The sequence below is a fragment of the Pseudophryne corroboree genome, chromosome 1 (assembly GCF_028390025.1).
Source record: "Pseudophryne corroboree isolate aPseCor3 chromosome 1, aPseCor3.hap2, whole genome shotgun sequence".
NCBI lineage: Eukaryota > Metazoa > Chordata > Amphibia > Anura > Myobatrachidae > Pseudophryne > Pseudophryne corroboree.
Window position 1 is genome coordinate 166,704,565 of NC_086444.1, and position 18,795 is coordinate 166,723,359.

Consider the following 18,795-nt stretch of genomic DNA (forward strand, 5'->3'; position numbering starts at 1 on the left):
GTTACAGTTGCTATAGCAACTGTCTTCCGCTCCTCGCCGTGGTAACGGCCGTCATACTCCCGCACCGCACCATGAGAAGAAGCTGCCACAAACTCCCCGTGCGATTGTAAGAGCTCGATTTATTATATAAAGGGTCAGGGTGGGAGGGGGGAAATACTCAGGGGGTGGGGGATTGGGGGATCATTAGATTTATACAGTAAAGGGCGGGGGTGAGGGTGTATATTTAAATATATAAAAGGCAGAAAGGAATGACATTTTATATATATATATATATATATATATATATGTATATGTGTATATAATGCACTAGTTACCACGCCCGTCAAAATGACGGAACATCGTAACAGTAATGTCAGTGCCTTACTGTGTGCGCCCGAACGGAGCAACACTTGAACTACTCGATCGGGCACCATATAGTCACCACCAGCATGCAAAGCACTTGAATTCCCCCCATACAGGTGAGGAGCAGCATTAGTCTTTAATTACATAGTGGGGGTGGGGGGTGTGTGTGTGTGTGTGTGTGTGTGTGTGTGTGTATGTGTATGTATATATATATATATATATATATGTATATATATATATATATATTTATTATTTATTTATTTATTAACAGTTTCTTATATAGCGCAGCATATTCCGTTGCATTTTACACTTAGAATATGTATATATATATATATATATATATATATATATATATATATACATATATTGGTCGTGTTTATTTTAAATGGCCTAGCATGCTCATGTTCCCCCCACCGCTACTCCCAGTCACGGCGGTCGGTGCCGGAGCTCTGAACCACAGTACTCCCCAGCAGTTACAGAGGACACACACTCCCCCTCCCTCCTCCAGCAGCTGCCCGTGCACAGTGCCTCGATTCCTCCAATTACTCAACCGGGCGCCTCCAATTACTCAACCGGGTGGCCACGTCACCATGGGGCTGCATAGACGCTGGCGCTCGGATCCTCCTGCTGCCGGCCTCTTCTTCGGACTGTGCCTGGGTCCGCGCTGCGGGACTCCCTTGTTTACAGTGACACCCTGCAGCTCAAGCTAAGGTTGACTGGACATGGCAGCGGTGAGTGTCTGCTGGAGAGCCCTGTGCCCTCCTACCCCCCCATTCCCCATGTGTGTGGACCCTCCCTCAGTGTGCGTGGCACCTTGTGCCCTCCTATACCCCCCCCCCACTGCCTTTGTGTGTGTGTCACCCAGTGCTCCCCTACCCCTGTTGCCCTGTGTGATGACCCTCCGGCCCATGTATGGTGCTTTGTACACCTCCTGCGTGTGTGACACCCTGTCCCCCATGTTTCGTCTCATACTGTGTGCTATAATGTGAATTTTGTCTCATTCTGTGTGCTACAATGTGAATTTCAGCTCATACCGTGTGCTATAATGTGAATTTCGGCTCATACAGTGTGCTATAATGTGAATTTCGGCTCATACTGTGTGCTATAACGTGAATTTCGGCTCATTCTGTGTGGTGTAATGTGAATTTTGGCTCATTATGTGTGCTATAATGTAAATTTCAACTCATTCTGTGTGCTATAATGTGAATTTCGGCTCATTCTTTGTGCTATAATGTGAATTTTGGCTCATACCGTGTGCTTTAAGGTGAATTTCGGCTCATACTGTGTGCTGTAATGTGAATTTCGGCTCATTCAGTGTGCTATAATGTAAATTTCGGCTCATTCCATGTGCGATAATGTGAATTTCGGCTCATACTGTGTGCTAGAATGTGAATTTCGGCTCATTCCGTGTGCTATAATGTGAATTTTGGCTCATACTGTGTGCTAGAATGTGAATTTCGGCTCATTCCGTGTGCTATAATGTGAATTTCGGCTCATACCGTGTGCTATAATGTGAATTTCGGCTCATAACGTGTGCTATAATGTGAATTTTGGTTCATTCTGTGTGCTATAATGTGAATTTCGGCTCATACCGTGTGCTATAATGTGAATTTCGGCTCATACAGTGTGCTATAATGTGAATTTCGGCTCATACCATGTGCTATAATGTGAATTTTGGCTCATATTGTGTGTTATAATGTGAAAGGGGCACCAGTACTAGATAGTATAAGGGATACTACACTGAAGGACATGACCTCTTTTGAGTGGCCTCTCCCCCTTTTCCGGAGTGAGCGCACCATAGGCACGCACATAATTGCAACCTCTACTTTTCTATACACCCACTTCAAAATTTCCACTTTGACCACTGCATAGATATATATATATATAGGCTCCCTGAAGGCTTAATCCAGCCATGGTCTAGCAGTTCTCGCGCACCCTGGGTAGAACGCCTACAGCATTACAGCAGCAATGTGTCCTAAAGTTCCCACTAAGAGTCAGCTGGATGGGATGTACTAACAGTAAAATGCGATAAAACCTGTTTTCTGGGTTTTACCGCATTTCCTGTATGTATAAAGACTCGATGTGTGGTTTGGTGGTGGTGGTGGTGGGGGGGCTGTAGTCTGAAATTTTGCCTAGGATGTTGAGAAGCCTTGCACCGGCCCTGCCTGCACGGATCTCACAGATCCAGCCGGGATTCATTGTGTTATGTCTGGCAGTGTTTTACGAATCACTCCCGTAAAACACTGCCCGACAATATGAATCACATCGACATCGGAAAAAACAAAAATAGAAAACCCGGCAGCTTAGTAAATTACCGTAGATGGATTCAAAAAGTTGCAGTAAAATACGACCGATAAAATTCGAGATCAAACTCCCTTAAAATCGGCACAAACACGAATATTAGTAAATATACCCCTATGGGGTATATTTACTAAGATTCGTAATTTCCGAAAATAGGTCAAAGTTCAATCACGAATGACATCGACAGTGTAAAACTGCAACTTTTTGAATTGATTACGATGGATTTACTAAGCTGTCGTATTCGTATTTTTCTTGGCTTCCGATGTCGATGTCATTCGTTTTTTTTTACCTATTTTTACGGCAGTGATTAGCAAAACACTGCCGTTTTTTTTTACAATCAATCTCGGCCGGATCTGTGTGATCCGTGCTGGGGTTCTTATTTTTTTTTTTTTAATTAAACAATGTAAAATCCCCCAAAAAAATGCGTGGGGTCCCCCCTCCTAAGCATAACCTGCCTCGGGCTCTTTGAGCCGATCCTGGTTGCAGAAATATGGGGGAAAAATTGACAGGGGTTCCCCCATATTTAAGCAACCAGCATCGGGCTCTGCGCCTGGTCCTGGTTCCAAAAATACGGGGGACAAAAAGAGTAGGGGTCCCCCGTATTTTTAAAACCAGCACCGGGCTCCACTAGCTGGACAGATAATGCCACAGCCGGGGGTCACTTTTATACAGTGCCCTGCGGCCGTGGCATCAAAAATCCAACTAGTCACCCCTGGCCGGGGTACCCTGGGGGAGTGGGGACCCCTTCAATCAAGGGGTCCCCCCCCCCCAGCCACCCAAGGGCCAGGGGTGAAGCCCGAGGCTGTCCCCCCCCCATCCAATGGGCTGCGGATGGGGAGGCTGATAGCCATTTGTGATAATGAAAAGATATTGTTTTTAGTAGCAGTACTACAAGTCCCAGCAAGCCTCCCCCGCATGCTGGTACTTGGAGAACCACAAGTACCAGCATGCGGCGGAAAAACGGGCCCGCTGGTACCTGTAGTACTACCACTAAAAAAATACCCAAAAAAACACAAGACACACACACCTTGAAAGTATAATTTTATTACATACATACACACATACATACATACTTACCTTATGTTCTCACGCAGGTCGGTCCTCTTCTCCAGTAGAATCCAAGGGCTACCTGTTGAAGAAATTCTACTCACCAGATCCATGGGTCCAGGCTCCTCGGCAAATCCAGGGTTAATCCACGTACTTGAATAAATAAAAAAAAACGGTGTCCCGACCACGAACTGAAAGGGGACCCATGTTTGCACATGGGTCACCTTCCCACGAATGCCAGAAACCCACTTTGACTTCTGTCTAAGTGGGTTTCTTCAGCCAATCAGGGAGTGCCACGTTGTAGCACTCTCCTGATCAGCTGTGTGCTGCTGTCCTCACTGACAGGCAGCACGCGGCAGTGTTACAATGTAGCGCCTATGCGCTACATTGTAACCAATGATGGGAACTTTCTGCCCTGCGGTTGACCTAAAGTGACGTCACCGCTGAGCAGAAAGTTCCCAGCATTGGTTACAATGGAGCGCATAGGCGCTACATTGTAACACTGCCGTGTGCCGCCTGTCAGTGAGGACAGCAGCACACAGCTGATCAGGAGAGTGCTACAACGTGGCACTCCCTGATTGGCTGAAGAAACCCACTTAGACAGAAGTCAAAGTGGGTTTCTGGCATTCGTGGGAAGGTGACCCATGTGCAAACATGGGTCCCCTTTCAGTTCGTGGTCGGGACACCGTTTTTTTTTATTTATTCAAGTACGTGGATTAACCCTGGATTTGCCGAGGAGCCTGGACCCATGGATCTGGTGAGTAGAATTTCTTCAACAGGTAGCCCTTGGATTCTACTGGAGAAGAGGACCGACCTGCGTGAGAACATAAGGTAAGTATGTATGTATGTGTGTATGTATGTAATAAAATTATACTTTCACGGTGTGTGTGTCTTGTGTTTTTTTGGGTATTTTTTTAGTGGTAGTACTACAGGTACCAGCGGGCCCGTTTTTCCGCCGCATGCTGGTACTTGTGGTTCTCCAAGTACCAGCATGCGGGGGAGGTTTGCTGGGACTTGTAGTACTGCTACTAAAAACAATATCTTTTATTTTACAACAAAGGCTATCAGCCCTCCCATCCGCAGCCCATTGGATGGGGGGGGACAGCCTCGGGCTTCACCCCTGGCCCTTGGGTGGCTGGGGGGGGGGGGACCCCTTGATTGAAGGGGTTCCCACTCCCCCAGGGTACCCCGGCCAGGGGTGACTAGTTGGATTTTTGATGCCACGGCCGCAGGGCGCTGTATAAAAGTGACCCCCGGCTGTGGCATTATCTGTCCAGCTAGTGGAGCCCGGTGCTGGTTTTAAAAATACGGGGGACCCCTACTCTTTTTGTCCCCCGTATTTTTGGGACCAGGACCAGGCGCAGAGCCCGATGCTGGTTGCTTAAATATGGGGGAACCCCTGTCATTTTTCCCCCCATATTTCTGCAACCAGGATCGGCTCAAAGAGCCCGAGGCTGGTTATGCTTAGGAGGGGGGACCCCACGCAATTTTTTTGGCAAAAATAAGCACTTTCCCACCCCTTCCCACTGATATACATGCACGGATCTCATGGATCCCTGCATGCATCTCAAATCACGGAAAAAAAAAGCAGGTCTGTTTTTTTTTAGGACTTTTTTACGAGTTGTAATTTTTCACGGCAGTGTTTTGTGTTTTTTTGCTTTGCACTTCTTAGTAAATGACCGAGATTCATATCTAAACAGGCGTAATTTGACCGATGGTGTATTCATTCGTAATTTTTTACCTGAACTAGCAAAAAATTACGAATGCCCTCATCACTGCCGTGATTAGTGTTTAGTAAATGACCGAGATTAACCGAGATGACACTTTGAAGAAAAAACGGCATCTCGGTCAAAATCGGGAGCTTAGTAAATATACCCCTATGTGTCCACTATCTATCTATCTATCTATCTATCTATCTATCTATCTATCTATCTATCTATCTATTTATCTCTATATCTCTACTGTATCTATCTATCTTCCTCTATCTACTGTATCTCTCTCTCTCTCTCTCTCTCTCTCTCTCTCTCTCTCTCTCTCTCAAGACAAGAAGCCTGAGCCCAAGTTGCATGCAAGTGAGCTGCAGATATGGTCATATTGCATGAAGCCACCCCACCATCGGATATGTGTGTAAACCATTGGGATTGTGTACATCTCTGAATAAGGCCCAGAATCCATAATATTATTATATACAGCCACTTTTTTTTATTGGAAACTACTTAAATCTTGAACTTGGAATTTTAGTTGAACACCTCTTTTTCTGAGTGCTGGTACTTTTTTCATTGAAATAATGCACTGAGTAAAACAAATACTAGAATTCCTCAAAGTAAACAATAATCAGCAAATTTGCCATTATCTCCATATTATCTCATTCAAATCACAATTCCACATCAGCAAAGAGTAACCAAAACAGTGACCAGTTAATTGTAAATTTTTCTTAAAAAATTAAGTGCAGTCTAATTGTCAATTTGGTTCAGCTCATTACTGCTTTCACATTGCAAACCCAGGTCGGACCCAGCTTTTGAACCTGAGCCCGACCTGGGTCCGAGCAGCCTCAGACCCTTTCACATTGCAGGTTATTCCCGGGTTGGTGCCTATCACACTGAACCCCGGTCATCCATGTTAAACACTGTGATGTGATATAACATGGACTTTTCTGGCTCACATAGATGAGGTTTCAAAGGAAATAAAAGGAGGTGAGCTGGGTCCGACCCGTGTTTAACCATTCTTTTAACCCGGGTTTGAAATGCAGGGTTGCTCGACCTGGGTTACACCCCTTTCACATCGCCAACATAACCCGGCTTTTTACTGGGTTGCTGCCGAGTCGACCCGGGTCGAGGTGCGGTGTGAAAGCGCCAGTTTGAATATCCCGGGATGTCCAACCCAGTATTTCTTCCCGGGTTAAAAGAAGGGTTGAACACATGTTGGACCCGGGTTATTGTGCACTAAAATGGTACAGTCCCGGGATATTCTGCCCACCCATGAAGCAATAACGCTGATTGGCTGTTTCTAGTCAGCTGAGGTTTGTTTACAGTACTGCACTGCGAGCACACATGTCCTAAAGCAATCTGCACAGCTCTGCACTCCTTTGGACCAGTTTAGCACTTCTTTGGACCAGTTCTGCACTCCTTTGGACCAGTTCTGCACTCCTTTGGACCAGTTCAGCACTTCTTTGGACCAGTTCTGCACTCCTTTGGACCTCATTAACCATGTCAAACTGGGGTGATGATGAAGTCAGGGAGTTGCTGCGTATCAGGGTGAGGAGGAAATATGTCGGCAGATAACGGGTACAGTCAGGGATGCGATAACATATAGCAGCATCACTAAAATGCTTGTGGCATCAGGCTTTATTAGGTCCCAACTACAGGTGGTCAATAAATTGAAGGCACTGAAGAAACATTTTCACAAGGTTAACGACCACAATAGGAACCGCACTGGTGCTGCCCACATGGATTGGCAGTATTTTGAGTTGTGTGCCCATGCATTTGGCCATACAGCATTAAGCAACCCTGTGACATTGTCATCTAGTCTGGCTGCCGCAGAAACTAGCCATGCCTGTGCTGCAGAACCCCTCAGTCTTATAGAGACCCCAGGGGCACGGTCATCACCGCCACCGCCACCTGCATTGCTTCTGGATGAGCCAACACCCATAGCGGAAGATCCACTGCCGATGGGAGAAGCCGGTGTGTTGCCTACAACACAGGTGGCTGATGAGATCCAACCTGGACCTAGTGTGGCTGCAACAACCCCAACATCAACAACCCCAATTCAGCCTTTTACGAGGACCATGTAAGTTAACGATTATATATTTTCACCAAAATCTGGACATACACTTGTCTTATTATTTGGCTACTTGTCCCCCAATTCCGATGTATATGCCAGAGAAAACATGTAGTAAGTGGCCAAGTAATTAAATATTAAAAAAGTAATTGGAGATGAATTACAACTAAAATAATATTAAAAATGATAAATGTTGCAGTGTATGCAGTGTGTAGGTGGGAGGAGACCACAGACACACTTGCTATCATCACTGCAATTTTCTATAGCCTCACTGCAATTCACATTTGTTAAGAAATTTTTGATCTCTTGCACCCACAGTATATACTGTAATGCCACGCAGAAGGAGGCCTAACAAGACAGAACAGGCAGCCAAAGCCATGACGACTGTTCTTCTGGATAAGCTAGAGCAAATGGACGCAGCCATGGCAGCCAGGTAAGATGCTCGCATGGACCGTTTCCTGGCAGCAGAACAAACCATGCAGAACAATTTTATGGATCATATTCGGGAGCTACAGAGGGAGAACCAGGAGATTCTCATATCTCTGTTTGGTAGTCAGCACTTAGGGCACCCACATAATATGCCTCCCCAATACATTCACTCTTTTCCCCATTTCAATCCTGCACCATACCCAGCACCATATGAGTATAGTCATCCCCAACCAGCCCCTACACAGAGGCCGGTAGATCCTAATGCACCGGTGTACGAGATGCGGTCAAGATGCCGCCGGCCGGAATCCCGGCGGTCGAAATACCGACACCGGAATCCCGACCGCCACAATCCCGGCATATTCTCCCTCCGTGGGTGTCCACGACACCCATAGAGGGAGAATATAATAGTGTGCCGAGCGTGGCGAGCGAAGCGAGCCGGCAAGGGGCTGCGTTCCGCTCGCCACCCCTGTCGGGATTGTGTGGTCGGGATTCCAGCGTCGGTATTTCGACCGCCGGGATTCCGGCTGGCAGCATTTAGTACTGATCCCCCGGTGTACCAAGCACCGTATGAGTATAGTCATCCCCAACCACCCCCTACACAGAGGCCGGTAGATCCTAATGCACCGGTGTACCAAGCACCGTATGAGTATACTAATCTCCAACCACCCCCTACACAGAGGCCGGTAGATCCTAATGCACCGGTGTACCAAGCACCGTATGAGTATACTCATCCCCAACCACCCGCTACGCAGAGGCCGGTAGATCCTAATGCACGGTGTACCAAGCACCGTATGAGTATACTCATCTCCAACCACCCCCCACACAGGCCGGTGGACCCTAATGCTCCGGTGTATGAAAATTTACCTTAAACTCCTTGGCTTTTAATTTATTACCAGAGTATTTGCAGACTTGCTGTTGTTATTCTATTTTAGAAAAACGTTAAAACATTTATAATATGCTATATATCATAGTATTGTTATTTTGTATGTACAGTTCTTGTTTTGTATAAAGTAGAGATGTGCACTTGAAATTTTTCGGGTTTTGTGTTTTGGTTTTGGGTTCGGTTCCGCAGCCGTGTTTTGGGTTCGACCGCGTTTTGGCAAAACCTCACCGAATTTTTTTTGTCGGATTCGGGTGTGTTTTGGATTCGGGTGTTTTTTTCAAAAAACACTAAAAAACAGCTTAAATCATAGAATTTGGGGGTCATTTTGATCGCAAAGTATTATTAACCTCAAAAACCATAATTTCCACTCATTTTCAGTCTATTCTGAATACCTCACACCTCACAATATTATTTTTAGTCCTAAAATTTGCACTGAGGTCGCTGGATGACTAAGCTAAGCGACCCTAGTGGCCGACACAAACACCTGGCCCATCTAGGAGTGGCACTGCAGTGTCACGCAGGATGGCCCTTCCAAAAAACACTCCCCAAACAGCACATGACGCAAAGAAAAAAAGAGGCGCAATGAGGTAGCTGTGTGAGTAAGATAAGCGACCCTAGTGGCCGACACAAACACCTGGCCCATCTAGGAGTGTCACTGCAGTGTCACGCAGGATGGCCCTTCCAAAAAACACTCCCCAAACAGCACATGACGCAAAGAAAAAAAGAGGCGCAATGAGGTAGCTGTGTGAGTAAGATAAGCGACCCTAGTGGCCGACACAAACACCTGGCCCATCTAGGAGTGGCACTGCAGTGTCACGCAGGATGGCCCTTCCAAAAAACACTCCCCAAACAGCACATGACGCAAAGAAAAAAAGAGGCGCAATGAGGTAGCTGTGTGAGTAAGATAAGCGACCCTAGTGGCCGACACAAACACCTGGCCCATCTAGGAGTGGCACTGCAGTGTCACGCAGGATGGCCCTTCCAAAAAACACTCCCCAAACAGCACATGACGCAAAGAAAAAAAGAGGCGCAATGAGGTAGCTGTGTGAGTAAGATAAGCGACCCTAGTGGCCGACACAAACACCTGGCCCATCTAGGAGTGGCACTGCAGTGTCACGCAGGATGGCCCTTCCAAAAAACACTCCCCAAACAGCACATGACGCAAAGAAAAAAAGAGGCGCAATGAGGTAGCTGTGTGAGTAAGATAAGCGACCCTAGTGGCCGACACAAACACCTGACCCATCTAGGAGTGGCACTGCAGTGTCACGCAGGATGGCCCTTCCAAAAAACACTCCCCAAACAGCACATGACGCAAAGAAAAAAAGAGGCGCAATGAGGTAGCTGTGTGAGTAAGATAAGCGACCCTAGTGGCCGACACAAACACCGGGCCCATCTAGGAGTGGCACTGCAGTGTCACGCAGGATGGCCCTTCCAAAAAACACTCCCCAAACAGCACATGACGCAAAGAAAAAAAGAGGCGCAATGAGGTAGCTGTGTGAGTAAGATAAGCGACCCTAGTGGCCGACACAAACACCTGGCCCATCTAGGAGTGGCACTGCAGTGTCACGCAGGATGGCCCTTCCAAAAAACACTCCCCAAACAGCACATGACGCAAAGAAAAAAAGAGGCGCAATGAGGTAGCTGTGTGAGTAAGATAAGCGACCCTAGTGGCCGACACAAACACCTGGCCCATCTAGGAGTGGCACTGCAGTGTCACGCAGGATGGCCCTTCCAAAAAACACTCCCCAAACAGCACATGACGCAAAGAAAAAAAGAGGCGCAATGAGGTAGCTGTGTGAGTAAGATAAGCGACCCTAGTGGCCGACACAAACACCTGGCCCATCTAGGAGTGGCACTGCAGTGTAACGCAGGATTGCCCTTCCAAAAAACACTCCCCAAACAGCACATGACGCAAAGAAAAAAAGAGGCGCAATGAGGTAGCTGTGTGAGTAAGATAAGCGACCCTAGTGGCCGACACAAACACCTGGCCCATCTAGGAGTGGCACTGCAGTGTCACGCAGGATGGCCCTTCCAAAAAACACTCCCCAAACAGCACATGACGCAAAGAAAAAAAGAGGCGCAATGAGGTAGCTGTGTGAGTAAGATAAGCGACCCTAGTGGCCGACACAAACACCTGGCCCATCTAGGAGTGGCACTGCAGTGTCACGCAGGATGGCCCTTCCAAAAAACACTCCCCAAACAGCACATGACGCAAAGAAAAAAAGAGGCGCAATGAGGTAGCTGTGTGAGTAAGATAAGCGACCCTAGTGGCCGACACAAACACCTGGCCCATCTAGGAGTGGCACTGCAGTGTCACGCAGGATGGCCCTTCCAAAAAACACTCCCCAAACAGCACATGACGCAAAGAAAAAAAGAGGCGCAATGAGGTAGCTGTGTGAGTAAGATAAGCGACCCTAGTGGCCGACACAAACACCTGGCCCATCTAGGAGTGGCACTGCAGTGTCACGCAGGATGGCCCTTCCAAAAAACACTCCCCAAACAGCACATGACGCTAAGAAAAAAAGAGGCGCAATGAGGTAGCTGTGTGAGTAAGATAAGCGACCCTAGTGGCCGACACAAACACCTGGCCCATCTAGGAGTGGCACTGCAGTGTCACGCAGGATGGCCCTTCCAAAAAACACTCCCCAAACAGCACATGACGCAAAGAAAAATTAAAGAAAAAAGAGGTGCAAGATGGAATTGTCCTTAGGCCCTCCCACCCACCCTTATGTTGTATAAACAGGACATGCACACTTTAACCAACCCATCATTTCAGTGACAGGGTCTGCCACACGACTGTGACTGAAATGACGGGTTGGTTTGGACCCCCACCAAAAAAGAAGCAATTAATCTCTCCTTGCACAAACTGGCTCTACAGAGGCAAGATGTCCACCTCATCATCATCCTCCGATATATCACCGTGTACATCCCCCTCCTCACAGATTATCAATTCATCCCCACTGGAATCCACCATCTCAGCTCCCTGTGTACTTTGTGGAGGCAATTGCTGCTGGTCAATGTCTCCACGGAGGAATTGATTATAATTAATTTTAATGAACATCATCTTCTCCACATTTTCTGGAAGTAACCTCGTACGCCGATTGCTGACAAGGTGAGCGGCGGCACTAAACACTCTTTCGGAGTACACACTTGTGGGAGGGCAACTTAGGTAGAATAAAGCCAGTTTGTGCAAGGGCCTCCAAATTGCCTCTTTTTCCTGCCAGTATAAGTACGGACTGTGTGACGTGCCTACTTGGATGCGGTCACTCATATAATCCTCCACCATTCTTTCAATGGGGAGAGAATCATATGCAGTGACAGTAGACGACATGTCCGTAATCGTTGTCAGGTCCTTCAGTCCGGACCAGATGTCAGCATCAGCAGTCGCTCCAGACTGCCCTGCATCACCGCCAGCGGGTGGGCTCGGAATTCTGAGCCTTTTCCTCGCACCCCCAGTTGCGGGAGAATGTGAAGGAGGAGATGTTGACAGGTCGCGTTCCGCTTGACTTGACAATTTTCTCACCAGCAGGTTTTTGAACCCCAGCAGACTTGTGTCTGCCGGAAAGAGAGATCCAAGGTAGGTTTTAAATCTAGGATCGAGCACGGTGGCCAAAATGTAGTGCTCTGATTTCAACAGATTGACCACCCGTGAATCCTTGTTAAGCGAATTAAGGGCTCCATCCACAAGTCCCACATGCCTAGCGGAATCGCTCCGTGTTAGCTCCTCCTTCAATGTCTCCAGCTTCTTCTGCAAAATCCTGATGAGGGGAATAACCTGACTCAGGCTGGCAGTGTCTGAACTGACTTCACGTGTGGCAAGTTCAAAGGGCAGCAGAACCTTGCACAACGTTGAAATCATTCTCCACTGCGCTTGAGACAGGCGCATTCCACCTCCTATATCGTGCTGAATTGTATAGGCTTGAATGGCCTTTTGCTGCTCCTCCAACCTCTGAAGCATATATAGGGTTGAATTCCACCTCGTTACCACTTCTTGCTTCAGATGATGGCAGGGCAGGTTCAGGCGTTTTTGGTGTTGCTCCAGTCTTCTGTACGTGGTGCCTGTACGCCGAAAGTGTCCCGCAATTCTTCTGGCCACCGACAGCATCTCTTGCACGCCCCTGTCGTTTTTAAAAAAATTCTGCACCACCAAATTCAAGGTATGTGCAAAACATGGGACGTGCTGGAATTTGCCCATATTTAATGCACACACAATATTGCTGGCGTTGTCCGATGCCACAAATCCACAGGAGAGTCCAATTGGGGTAAGCCATTCCGCGATGATCTTCCTCAGTTGCCGTAAGAGGTTTTCAGCTGTGTGCGTATTCTGGAAACCGGTGATACAAAGCGTAGCCTGCCTAGGAAAGAGTTGGCGTTTGCGAGATGCTGCTACTGGTGCCGCCGCTGCTGTTCTTGCGGCGGGAGTCCATACATCTACCCAGTGGGCTGTCACAGTCATATAGTCCTGACCCTGCCCTGCTCCACTTGTCCACATGTCCGTGGTTAAGTGGACATTGGGTACAACTGCATTTTTTAGGACACTGGTGAGTCTTTTTCTGACGTCCGTGTACATTCTCGGTATCGCCTGCCTAGAGAAGTGGAACCTAGATGGTATTTGGTAACGGGGGCACACTACCTCAAGAAATTGTCTAGTTCCCTGTGAACTAACGGCGGATACCGGACGCACGTCTAACACCAACATAGTTGTCAAGGCCTCAGTTATCCGCTTTGCAACAGGATGACTGCTGTGATATTTCATCTTCCTCGCAAAGGACTGTTGGACAGTCAATTGCTTACTGGAAGTAGTACAAGTGGGCTTACGACTTCTCCTCTGGGATGACCATCGACTCCCAGCAGCAACAACAGCAGCGCCAGCAGCAGTAGGCGTTACACGCAAGGATGCATCGGAGGAATCCCAGGCAGGAGAGGACTCGTCAGAATTGCCAGTGACATGGCCTGCAGGACTATTGGCATTCCTGGGGAAGGAGGAAATTGACACTGAGGGAGTTGGTGGGGTGGTTTGCGTGAGCTTGGTTACAAGAGGAAGGGATTTACTGGTCAGTGGACTGCTTCCGCTGTCACCCAAAGTTTTTGAACTTGTCACTGACTTATTATGAATGCGCTGCAGGTGACGTATAAGGGAGGATGTTCCGAGGTGGTTAACGTCCTTACCCCTACTTATTACAGCTTGACAAAGGCAACACACGGCTTGACACTTGTTGTCCGCATTTCTGTTGAAATACTTCCACACCGAAGAGCTGATTTTTTTGGTATTTTCACCAGGCATGTCAATGGCCATATTCCTCCCACGGACAACAGGTGTCTCCCCTGGTGCCTGACTTAAACAAACCACCTCACCATCAGAATCCTCCTGGTCAATTTCCTCCCCAGCACCAGCAACACCCATATCCTCATCCTGGTGTACTTCAACACTGACATCTTCAATCTGACTATCAGGAACTGGACTGCGGGTGCTCCTTCCAGCACTTGCAGGGGACGTGCAAATGGTGGAAGGCGCATGCTCTTCACGTCCAGTGTTGGGAAGGTGATAAAGCTGAATATTTATCTTATATAAAACCCTTTATGAGGTCTAAGAACACTGTACGCTGTTTACGTATGAAGTACCGTAGGGGTACGCACGTTGCATAAACAATCGCTTAGCCGTAGTCGAGACGCTCAAGCGTCACGTTCGCTCACGGCCAAGAGATCACAGGCAGGCACGCTATTGGCTGCTGACTAACTTAATGATTCGCTATAGCGTAGCGGACGCTCGGGACCACGAGGAGATCACCAGCGGCGCTGACGCTCACAATGTTAAACCTTTGTATCTAAACCATAAACAGTGTATTGTGCAGTAAAACCTTAGTGTAATGATAGAGTGTAAATGCAACACAGTATAACCTTATTACCTTTAAAGCTGTTCTAGCGTCACCGACGCTCTGAGAATACTTAACACTATAAGAAATACACAGATACCGTGCTCAGGGTCCAACGCCTAATATATATATTATGAATGATATACTTGCAAAATAATTAATACAAATACAAATCATACACTACAATATAACATAGACTACCTAACCAGATAACTACACAGGAAATATAATACAATTACTATTTAAGAGAAAATAAGAGAGAAAGAGGAGAAGAGAGAGAGAGAGAGAGATTGGCTCACAATAACAAGAAGATCAATATGGTTGCAGCGAAGCTTACACATGTGAGGAACAATCGCTGCGCAGTTATTCAATGCTGAGAATCTTTGTGGAGAAAATACTTGACCTTACCCATACTGGCAGTCCCTATATACACAACCCTACAATACCGCATGGGACAGAAGCTAGACTCCATTTTATTAAAGCTCCCATGATTCCAAAGACTGCACCACATGGTTGAAAGGGGGAGGGGAAAATACCCGGCAGCAGCCATTTTAGATTTGCAGGTCCAAACACATGGCACTCTCTGCTACACCACAATCACATAGCAGAAGACACAAGACTCCATTTTATTCCAAAATGTCCAAGCCTCAGAACAATGCATATGTTCTGATTTTACAATTCCAAACCATCTAAATCACCTTTCACAATTTCAATCCAACTTCCTAGAACCATCTTATTCACTTTCACATTCCAAACAACTTCCTAGAACCATCTTATTCACTTTCACATTCCAAACAACTTCAGTATCTCAATAACCAGAGCATATTCATCACAAGACCAGATCACAATGTAACCACACATCTCAGCCCGCCACTGCCACAAGCACATGCCCAAACGCAACTGCATGGTGGTATTTATGATTAACAAGATATATATTATAACTAACCAGTACAATCTATTTTAAATCACCATAGGCAAACAAATACCACAAATGCTATGCTACAGGTTGTCTAATGTCCCAGCTACCATCACAGATTCCCAGATCTATCACACAAACACTAAACAATCACACAACCAAGTTACAATATCCTATTTAAACCAGAAAGCAATCTGTCTATATTTCCTTATCTAGCCATGTGAATTCAATACTTAGCCTTTGGTGCCTGGTGATGATCCAGCCATGCTTCTGGGAGCTTTGTTCTGAGTGTAGCTTCATTACATCTGTTCTCTGAGGCCACCAGCAAAAACTGACCCCCAACCCCCCCAGACAGGAACTATCCTCCTGTGTGTCTGTTCCTAGGGGAGGGGTCTCTCTCTCTCCTTTGTATATGTTAATCAGGTTCAGCCCTGAAAATCTTAGTAAAAGGTTGGCTTGATCATCCATTGTTCTCAACAAAGTGATCTTAGCTTTTATACATATAATCATATCTATCCGCTGCAATGTCCCACAACTTCACAACCAGCATCAAACTAACCCACACATCATTCTGCTTGCTTCAATACCAAACATGATGGGCGCATCTGGTTCTGTTCAGATAATACATATTCATGACATCAATTCATCAGCCAATTCTAAATCTCCATGATGTCTGGTGCTTGACATTATTATAACCATGTACTGTATGAAACAAGCGCCGAATCCATCTCCGTGCCATGTCCGAGCAAATGCGTGTGTTTCCATATATTGCTGTGCTCGCTGCGCATATTTGCAAGTATAGCGACTTAAATGTGTGTGTGGTTTGTATGTTCTCTCTATGTAATATTTTTGACTTTGACAAAGGTCAGGCATCGCAACCGACACAATTGGACTCTCCTTGTGGATTTGGGATTTCGAAGAACGCACAGTTCTTTGCGGTGCTACTGCTTTTGCCAGCTTGAGTCTTTTCATTTTTCTAGCGAGAGGCTGAGTGCTTCCATCCTCATGTGAAGCTGAACTACTAGCCATTAACATAGGCCAGGGCCTCAGCCGTTCCTTGCCACTCCGTGTGGTAAATGGCATATTGGCAAGTTTACGCTTCTCCTCCGACAATTTTATTTTAGATTTTGGAGTCCTTTTTTTACTGATATTTGGTGTTTTGGATTTTACATGCTCTGTACTATGACATTGGGCATCGGCCTTGGCAGACGACGTTGCTGGCATTTCATCGTCTCGGCCATGACTAGTGGCAGCAGCTTCAGCACGAGGTGGAAGTGGATCTTGATCTTTCCCTAATTTTGGAACCTCAACATTTTTGTTCTCCATATTTTAATAGGCACAACTAAAAGGCACCTCAGGTAAACAATGGAGATGGATGGATACTAGTATACTTATGGATGGACGAGCGACTGCCGACACCGAGGTAGCTACAGCCGTGGACTACCGTACTGTGTCTGCTGCTAATATAGACTGGATGATAATGAGATGAAATCAATATATATTATATCACACTAGTACTGCAGCCGGACAGGTAGATATATTTATTATGTAATGACTGATGACGGACCTGCTGGACACTGTCAGCTCAGCAGCACCGCAGACTGCTACAGTAAGCTACTATAGTAGTATGTATAAAGAAGAAAAAAAAAAAAAACACGGGTAGGTGGTATACAATTATGGATGGACGAGCGACTGCCGACACAGAGGTAGCTACAGCCGTGGACTACCGTACTGTGTCTGCTGCTAATATAGACTGGATGATAATGAGATGAAATCAATATATATTATATCACACTAGTACTGCAGCCGGACAGGTAGATATATTTATTATGTAATGACTGATGACGGACCTGCTGGACACTTTCAGCTCAGCAGCACCGCAGACTGTTACAGTAAGCTACTATAGTAGTATGTATAAAGAAGAAAGAAAAAAAAAAAACCACGGGTAGGTGGTATACAATTATGGATGGACGAGCGACTGCCGACACAGAGGTAGCTACAGCCGTGGACTACCGTACTGTGTCTGCTGCTAATATAGACTGGATGATAATGAGATGAAATCAATATATATTATATCACACTAGTACTGCAGCCGGACAGGTAGATATATTTATTATGTAATGACTGATGACGGACCTGCTGGACACTGTCAGCTCAGCAGCACCGCAGACTGCTACAGTAAGCTACTATAGTAGTATGTATAAAGAAGAAAGAAGAAAAAAAAACCACGGGTAGGTGGTATACAATTATGGATGGACGAGCGACTGCCGACACAGAGGTAGCTACAGCCGTGGACTACCGTACTGTGTCTGCTGCTAATATAGACTGGATGATAATGAGATGAAATCAATATATATTATATCACACTAGTACTGCAGCCGGACAGGTATATATATTTATTATGTAATGACTGATGACGGACCTGCTGGACACTGTCAGCTCAGCAGCACCGCAGACTGCTACAGTGAGCTACTATAGTAGTATGTATAAAGAAGAAAGAAAAAAAAAAACCACGGGTAGGTGGTATACAATTATGGATGGACGAGCGACTGCCGAGTGCCGACACCGAGGTAGCTACAGCCGTGGACTACCGTACTGTGTCTGCTGCTAATATAGACTGGATGATAATGAGATGAAATCAATATATATTATATCACACTAGTACTGCAGCCGGACAGGTAGATATATTTATTATGTAATGACTGATGACGGACCTGCTGGACACTGTCAGCTCAGCAGCACTGCAGACTGCTACAGTAAGCTACTATAGTAGTATGTATAAAGAAGAAAGAAAAAAAAAACCACGGGTAGGTGGTATACAATATTATATATATATTATATACAATTATATATATATATATATATTAAACTGGTGGTGATTATTAAACTGGTGGTCAGGTCACTGGTCACACTATCAGCAACTTGCAAGTAGTACTCCTAAGCAGACAATCACAATATATATTATACTGGTGGTCAGTGTGGTCACAATGGCAGTGTGGCACTCTGGCAGCAAAAGTGTGCACTGTACGTTATATGTACTCCTGAGTCCTGCTCTCAGACTCTAACTGCTCCCCACTGTCAGTGTCTCCCCCACAAGTCAGATAATACAGTCACACTCACACTATCTATCACTTCAGCAAGTAACTAGTCTAGTACTCCTCCTAATGCTCCCCAAAATTACTACTGTGTCTCTCTCTACTGTCTCACTCTCTTCTCTATAAACGGAG